Below are 8,920 nucleotides of genomic sequence, written 5' to 3' on the forward strand. Positions count from 1 at the left end.
CATCAGTGGAGACAGAATAGATTATTCAATAAGTGACACTAAGGAGAAGCAACCCCCCTCTGTTGGGGGACACTTAACCTCTTATTCCAAAAAAGAGTACACTTTTAGCAAAGTTAAAGGTAGAAAGTGATAAAGGAATAAACAAAGTTTAGTAATGGATATGACTTTAACATCAAGACGTGAAGAAAAAATGTCGACAAAACTTACTACCCAAACATTTCAAATAGGAGATATTTCAGATATTTAAAAACAGAAGGAATAACAGCAAAACCACCTGCATGCTCCCCTCCCAGGGTAGGAGGGAAAACATTGTAACAAGTTACCACCCCAGGCAGACAGAAGTTGGAGGATTTCCTTCTGTGCAGGCTTTTATCCTTTGATTTCCCACGTAGGATCCATGAATCACACGCAGGTACAAAACTGGATATCAATGTTGTGCTGTATCCTTCTGTAACCTGCGTTTTTCCCCTCAAGAATACGTCTTAGAGATCCTTCTGTGTGGACACAGGTAGCTCTCCTACAGGAAGATGCAAACCGCAGCGTAGCTCACAGAGACCCACTATTCAGTGCCCAGCCCTGTGCTGCGTTCCCTGCCGTGTTACCCTTCATTCTTGCCTCAACCCAACCACGTAGGGAGTTCAATTTACTCCCCATTTAACAGATGTGGTAACTGAGGCCAAGGAGAATCCGCTGGTATATCTAGGCAGTGGGACTCTGGAGAACCCACAGTAAGAGGAAAAAGCCAAGACAGGTGCTGGCCCAAATCCTGTCCTCAGCAGGGCTGGCTCCCCAGGTGGGCGAGTGAAAATGCTGATCCCTGTGGGAATCACAGTGGGCAGCATCAGCCCAGGAAAGAGCTGGAATGCAGGCTCTGCCTCCAAAACGGTCCTTCCTCTTCCTGCTGAGATTTAGACCATTCACCCTAATTGGCCATCTTCCTAAAGTCTAGAACAGTGGTTCTCAAAGCATGGTTCCCCCACAGGCAGCATCTGCATGACCCGAGGGAACGTTAGAAATGCAAATTATCGGGTCCCACCCTAGAACTCCTGAGTTGGAAACTGGTGGTGGTGGCCCTGTGATCCTCAGAGAGTCTGACACAAGGTCAAGCTCGCAGACCTCTGCTCTGTCTGGAATGTGAGACCTGCGGCTTCTCCCCTTGTGGCCCGTGCTCAGCAGCAGGTAGCGTATCACAGGCTCTTTTCACGTCAGTCATCAGATGAACCAGCAGTAGGTGCTCAATAAATGCTGCTAATAATTCCTCAAACAAACATTTCCTACATGCCGCCGTGTGCCAGGGTCTTTGCATGGGGCCCCTGCTCCTGCACACCTAGAAGTTGAGTACAGTGGGGAGACTGGTAAGGAACGAAGTCCACTCAGGAGCCCAGCTCTGATGCTGGGACCTTCATCCTAGCCGAGTGCAACTGGGATGCAGGGAGCAAGAGGTGAGGTGGGATGTGGAAGTGGGCAGTGGAAGACTTACACTCGGAATTCCCGCTGGTCTGAAATGCCTATGCTAATATAGTATCACTTACGCATAATAAGATAACTAGTTTTTAATGATAAAAACAAGACATATGCATGGCTCAGAAAACACATGAGACTAGGACAGAAGGGCAGAAAATAAAAAGTTGACTTTATTCCCCAAGCCATTCACCTCCTAATTTTCACATATATATATATTTTAATTTTAAGTATTTTATTAATTTGGAAAACAAATGGCCTATTCATTTCCTCTATAGGAAACTTCTTTAATGCAATTAAATGAATCAACATTTTCTCTTATGGTTTTGTTATTTTATCTTGATTAAGAATCCTTCCCCACCCTGATATCATGATGGTATTTCTTGTTTTTTTGTAAAGTTTTCAGAGCTGCATTTTTATATTTAGTTCTTTAATCCATCTGAAATGTATGTTGTGAATGTTCTAGTAACAGCGATCTAATTTATCTTCTTACGATAGCCAGTTTCCCAGAACTATTTGTCGATTGATCCATCTCTTCCTCCCATGTTGTCAGTTCACCTCCCCATACACACATTCCCATAGAAGTGTGGGTCTCCTCTGAGCTCTGTTCTGGTCCTTAGTCTGAACCACACTGGTTTACTTATCACAGCCTTAGAGGAAGAATTGAAATCTTTAAAGGTATGTCCTCTTTTGTTTTATTTTGCAAAATCCTCTTGGCTCTTCTTGATCCTTTACAAAACGACAAAATTCCCAAGTCTAAAATCCAGACTCCAGATTCTAAAATCCACAGAGAACATATGAATTCTAGAATCACCCTTGCCAGGTTTTTTGACCAATTCATTAGAGTTTTTTTAATTGGCTTCCACTGAATTTAGAGACTAATTTAAGGAAAAATGACCTTTTGTAAAACTCCCTTTTAGTTTTTTAGTAAAGCATTATAAATTTCTCCAAAAAATTTTACGTGTCTTTTATTAGATTTATACCTAATCTTTTATTGTTGCTGTTGTATATTATATCTTTATTTTAACTATATGTCTAGTTTTCATCTCCTTATGTATAGAAACTCTATTGATTTTTCAATATTAATCTTTTTTCCAGTAATCTTACTGAATTCCTTTATTTGTTGTAATGGTTTGTTGAATCTCTTGGATTTTTGATGTAGTCAGTCATATTATCATTGAATAATGAAATTTTTGTTTCTTTCCTTTTCATCCTTACAATCTTTTCCTTCTTTTTTCTTTTTTTCTCAGCGGTGGGGGGGCTTGGCTGGGAAATGGAGAGTGGGCTGAGCTGAGGCTGTGCTCAGGCCATTTCTGTAGGGCTTGTGTGCTTTGCTTGTGTGTTTGGTTACATTTTTAATAAAATAATTGGTTTTTAATTATAAAAATAAGACATGACCATGATCCAAATAAATCAACATGCCTGTCCACAAAATGACAGTCACCGGCCAGACCTCCAGCCTAGTGCTACAGAAATGGGGGGTTTTTGTCTTATTCCTAACTTCAGTGAAACATTTTCACCATTAAGAATGATGTTTTCTATAGCTTTGCGGTGGATACTCTTTATCAGGTTTCATTGCTCTTATAGGAAGAGGTTGTTGATTTGTTTAAACTTGAATGCATATGGAATTTTATCAAATGCTTTTTTCTGTATCCACTGATAAAATCAAGGAGCCTAAAAATATTTGTGGAATGAATTCTATTTTCGTCTTCAAAACAACCCAATGAGTCAGGAATCGGTTTCCTCATCTGCAAAGTGGGCAGATGAGGCTCAGAGAGGCTGTTGAGCTTTCCCAAGGTCTCCCCCCGACCCCCCGCCAGGAGACATCGGTTTCAGAATACTCTTGATCTTAGCCAAAAGGCCAAGAAGCGATCAGTTTCAGAATAGAAAGCGGATGTGTTGGTCTCCAGAGTCCATGATCTTTCTGCTAACCCTCCATGTGGCCCTCATGAAAGTCAACAAAAACCTGGACATTTGTGAGCTCCAAATATGTGCCCAGTGGAGAGAGGAGAACTGAAAGGGGGCTGAGACACCAGGTGGTTGGCTCCTTGGGGGCAAAGGTCGTCTTTGATTTTGCGTTTCCAGTGCCTGACATGGTTGATTCCAAAACCCATAGTTGAGAGATCTGAAAGTCACCATCATAACCCGGTGATCACATCCACCATCAGTGCTGTGGGACACAGAGAGTCACAATCAAGCACACAGCAGCACTGTGGTTTTCACAGGGTTGCCAGACAAAGTACAGGATGCCCCGTTAGACCAGAATCGCAGACAAACAATGAGTATTTTTTTAAGTATAAGTAGGTTATACAGCTATTGTCTGGGGCATAACTTATACTAAAAAAAAATTCGTTGTTTATCTGAAATTCAAATTTAGGGCATCCTGTATTTTTATTTGCTGTATCTGTCAAGCATATGAAGAATTCTTAACAAAAAAGATTAGTCTGAATCTAATTAAGCCAGTTTACGGGAAACTCAGGGATTGAGTTAAAGACACCACTGGGGACCAAGGAGACAAGCTCAGTGTGGCGCTTTGTAAGGGTCACTGGCCAGGTCTGAGGGGCACTGGATGGGACACTGTTCTAGATGAGAGAGACTAAGGGGACGTGACCAGTACATGCAAAGCACAAAATCTGATTTGATGCTGGATGGTGTCTGGGGACAACTGTGAGATATATTTTTGATGTACTTTCTAGGCCTTGATGGAACATTAGGATACAGCTTTCTAAAGGAGGCCCCCCAGGCACAGGGAGAAAGGATGGTGTACCATCATCCGTTTTGCAATTAACTGCTAATAAAATCCTTGAAAATTTACAAAATTCTAGAAATAAAATCAGGAGGTGAGTGACATGGGGATGGAAGCCTCTACGTTGTATTTTCTCTCTTTCTGTGCTCTTTCACGTTTTATTTGGATCATGGGCACATCCTATTTTTACAGTTAAAAACCAATTATTTCATTAAAAATATGACCAAACACACAAGCAAAGACATAAAAGCCCCACAGAATTGGCCTGAGCACAGCCTCAGCTCGGCCCGCTCCCCACTCCCACCCCAGCCCACCCTTGCCCTCTGCACCCGGGATGCTCAGTCTCGGGCAGGCTACCACTGTCCTGGGAGGAGGGGGCTCACTTGTGCTCCCTTCCTCGTGGGTCTCCCCACTAGAGTCTGGCTTCCCTGACTACAGAGACCGTCTCCCCCTCTTTCTTATCTCCGTAAGGACCTACCACGTGCCAGGTCCTGTGCTCAAAGGGACCTGAGCCTGACGAGGTATAATTGGACAGTATTGGGTAAATGTCCACACAGACTGGGCTCCCAGTTCAGGTAAAGGGCTAATTCCCCTAAGGAGGGCTCTGTCCCGGCCCTTTCCTGGGCTGATGCTGCCCACCGTTGGCCCAGTCCTCCTCCTGGAGACCAGGTCATGCTGAGGACAAGAGGTAGACGAGCATCTGCTGCCCCAAATCTCCGAGGCAAAAAAAACTATGAATGATGAGCCTAAACACAAGTTAAGACACAGTGTTTAGTTTTAATGCACTTTTAAGGAGAAAAACGATTATTAATGAGTGAGTGGCCAAGGCTGCCTCTCAGGAAGGATTCTCCAGATTGGCACCTCGGCCTCAGTCACTTCATCTGTAAGTGGGGAGCACTAGGCACCCAGTGTCATCGAGTTGGTATGACCAGTAAGTGAGATGATCTACGTGGGGAGCATGGCACAGGGCCAGGCGCTGACTGCACAATCCTTGTCAGCTACTGCTGAGGCTGGAGGGGAGGAGAAAATCTGAGGGTCTCCGGCTAGACCTAGAATTAAATTGACGTAAGGCAGATTATCAGGAGGAAACCATACAAGTTTTATTAAATTTTTACATGTACACAGGAGCCTTCATCAGAGAACGAAGACCCAAAGAAGTGACCAGAGCAGAGAGCTTTTATCCCTTTTAGACAAAGAAACGATAAATTTGTGAAGACATGACGAGACAAAGGGGTTTGAACGAGTAAATTGTAGAGAAGTGACTAGGAGATAAATGGGGGGCAGGGGCTGGTGGAAGATCAGGGTTATTTTAGTAGGTTTGTGTGTACAGATCCATTTCAGCCTTGAGTCCCAGTTTCTAGAATGTTCTTCTCTTCCTGGTACAGGGAGGGCACTTTTCTTTCTTTTTTTAATTTTTTTGTGAGGAAGATCAGCCCTGAGCTAACATCCATGCCAATCTTCCTCTTTTTGCTGAGGAAGACTGGCCCTGGGCTAACATCTGTGCCCATCTTCCTCCACTTTATGTGGGACACTGCCACAGCATGGCCTGACAAGCAGTGCATCGGTGGGTGCTCGGGATCCGAACCCGGGCTACCATCAGCAGAGCGCTCACACTTAGCCACTACGCCACAGGGCTGGCCCCAGGACACCTTTCTCATGGGAAATTTTATGGCCTGTTTTTAGGTAGAAAGTGGGGGTCAGAGAGCCTGTCCTGAAACTGCTGTTTCTCAAGTGCCTTCAGCTCAAAATAATCCTGTGCCAAAGCGGCATATTTTGGGGTGGCGTGCTCTGAACTCCTTTAAGACTGCATGTGTTTCTGTGGTAAAGCTACACGTACTAACACAGATATTGTTAAGGAAAATCACTGCTAAGAAAAAGTTTTCAAAACTTTTCACACATCCACTAGGATGGCTATAATTTAAAAAATGGAAAATAACAAGTATTGGCAAGAATGGGGGTCAGTTGGAACCCTTGTACATTGCTGCTGGGAATGCAAAATGGCGCAGGTGCTGTGAAAAACAGTTTGGAGGTTCCTCAAAAAGTTAAACATAGAATTACCACGTGACCCAGCAATTCCACTCCAACGTATACACCCAAAAGAAGTGAAAACAGACATTCCAACAAAAACTTGTACATAAGTGTTCTAGCAGCATTATGCACAATAGCCAAACGAGGGAAACAACACCAATATCCATCAACTAATGGATAAACAAAAGTGGTATATCCATATAATGGAATATTATTCGGCCATAAAAAGGAATGAAGTTTGGATCCATGCTGCAATATGGATGGATCTCAAAAACATCATGTTAAGTGAAAGAAGCCAGTCACAAAAGAGCACATGTTATATGATTCCATTTATATGAAATATCCAGAATAGGCAAATCCAGAGTGACTTGCTTAATGGGTATGAGGTTTCCTTTCCGGGTGATGAAAATGTTTCATATTAGATAGAGCTGATGGTCGCAGCACATTGTGAATGTACTAAATGCCATTGAACTACACACTTTAAAATGGTTAAAATGGTGAATTTTATGTTATGTGAATTTTACCTCAATGTGAAAGTAGTATATCGATATGATACTGTTTATATCAATTTTAAAACCAACAGAAGAGGTGTCAATACCTCTGTGGGAAATAAAAGAACGAAAACTCTAAATTCGAGACAGTTACCATTTGGGGAGGCTGGGGGGATGTTCAGTTTCTTGGGGTCTCGATACCTGCCCCAGTTCCCCCTTGTCCGAGCTCGGAGCCGAGCACGCAGGAGGTCATAGGGTTTGTTATTCCCTCTTCGTGCTTCATGCTGGAAATATTTCACATCTGAAATTCTCATGTAGTGAAATGTGTCAGCCTTTTTCTTCAGACCCCCAGTGTTTGTATCATCACTTCTATTTTCTTTCTTCTATTTTTCTACTGTGGTTTCACTTTATACATTTCCTTCTTGGCTACATCTATCCTTCCTTTGGGATATCCTTCCTTTGGGACTAACGAATGAGGTGTCATTTTTTTTCAATGTCTCTGATTAATGTTATTTTTGAATAATCAGTTCTTTCTCCACTGATGTGAAATGACACCTTTTGCCATTTACCAAACCCCCGCTGAGTTGTCTGCTTTTCCTTTTACTAGTACCAGATTATTTTACCTTCTGATCAAAAATTGGAATAATCAGTATTATTACAAGAAGGAGATATGTTTGTGGTAAACAAGTTGAAACAACAGATAAAGGGTGCAATCGCCCACTCCCTGTCTAATCCCACCTCCCGAGGGTCTGAGTCAGGGCTCACAGCAGGATTAGGGAGCCAGAGGCTCGCTGGAGCGCCAGCATTTCACAGGCGGGTGCCCAGCCTGAGTGCCAGCAATTCTGTGGAGCTTCTGGGTGGTCCCGACCTTTCACTGGAGATGAAGACCTCCCAGAGGGCTATGTCCCCCAATGTGAAGGCCACATCTCCTCCTTCCTTCACCTGATCTCTGAGCACACTCCACTCTGCCAGGCCAGGGGCTCGGTCACTGTCAGAGCCAGTGAGAGGCTGAGCGAGACCTGGACTGGACCAGGCAGCTGGCCCGGACGCCCCTGGGGCTGTTCACGTGCGCGGGGGCGCGGGGTCCCACAGCCCGTCTTCATGCTCACTAGCAAGTTTCCTAACCTCTCCGTGCCTCAGTTCCCACACATCTAAAACAGAAATGACGTTCCCAACCTCCTGGGGTTTGGGGGAGGGAGAAGTGAAGAGCAACGTCTGCGGAGCCCTTGGTGAGCGTCCCAAGTGGGCACTTTGACCTTAAAAAGGGTTGAATTCTGTGGTGTGTTCAGCGTCCACACGTTTTTGTGGCATCTGCACCCGAGAAGGCCTAACTGGTCCCCTCTCCTACGTGTTGGGTTCTATGTGTCACCTTCTCAAACTGGCCTTCCCAGTCACCTGAGTCCACAAGGTCCCTCCACCCGATTCCTTGTCTCTGCCCTGAACTGTCTCTTTGCATCATTCACTCCACAAATATTTATGGAGCTTGTACTATGTGCCCAGAGCTACTCTGGCATCAGGGATACAGCAGAGAACAAAACAGACTAATATCCTGTCCTCCTGGAGCTTCTACTCCATTGCAAGGACCTAATAAACATACGAGTCAAATACAGGAGGGCCAGAAGATGCCGAGGACCCGGGAGAAGAACGAGGCAGGAGAGAGGCTCAGGGAGTCGTGAGCTGGAGCGTTTCAACAGGTGGTCAGGGAGAACCACCCAAGGGCTACTTGAGTTATCACAATGCGCAGTGTTTCGTTTATTTGTCAGTTTTCTTCTTTATTGCCTGCTGGTCAATGTCAACCCCCCCCCCCCGCCCTCCCTACAGGCTAAGAGCCCCAGGAGGTGGGAGCCCTGGGCGCTAGTTCACTGCTGTATCCCTCCGGAGGACCCCCATCCCTGAAACATCCAGTCCCTCAATATTTATTCCGAGGATGGCAAGGCAAACCCCCACTCTCTAGCATGCTCAGATCTCGAAAAAAAAAAGTCTGTTAAAGTGGGAAACTCTAGAACTGGCTGGTATCCTCTGAGAACTTCATCCAAACACCTGAGCATTTGTCCATTTCCCACAGCTTCCCAGTTTTACTTTGGCCTGAAGGGAAAGCTGAAAAACACAGGCGGACCATGGAAATAAGGATGATGGTGCCCTGATTTCAGGAAAAGTGGCAATTTAGCTAAAGATGCATCTGATTGAGGCTCCC

The sequence above is a fragment of the Ceratotherium simum genome, chromosome 21, assembly GCF_057802395.1.
Source record: "Ceratotherium simum simum isolate JZ-2026a chromosome 21, ASM5780239v1, whole genome shotgun sequence".
Classification (NCBI taxonomy): Eukaryota; Metazoa; Chordata; class Mammalia; order Perissodactyla; family Rhinocerotidae; genus Ceratotherium; species Ceratotherium simum.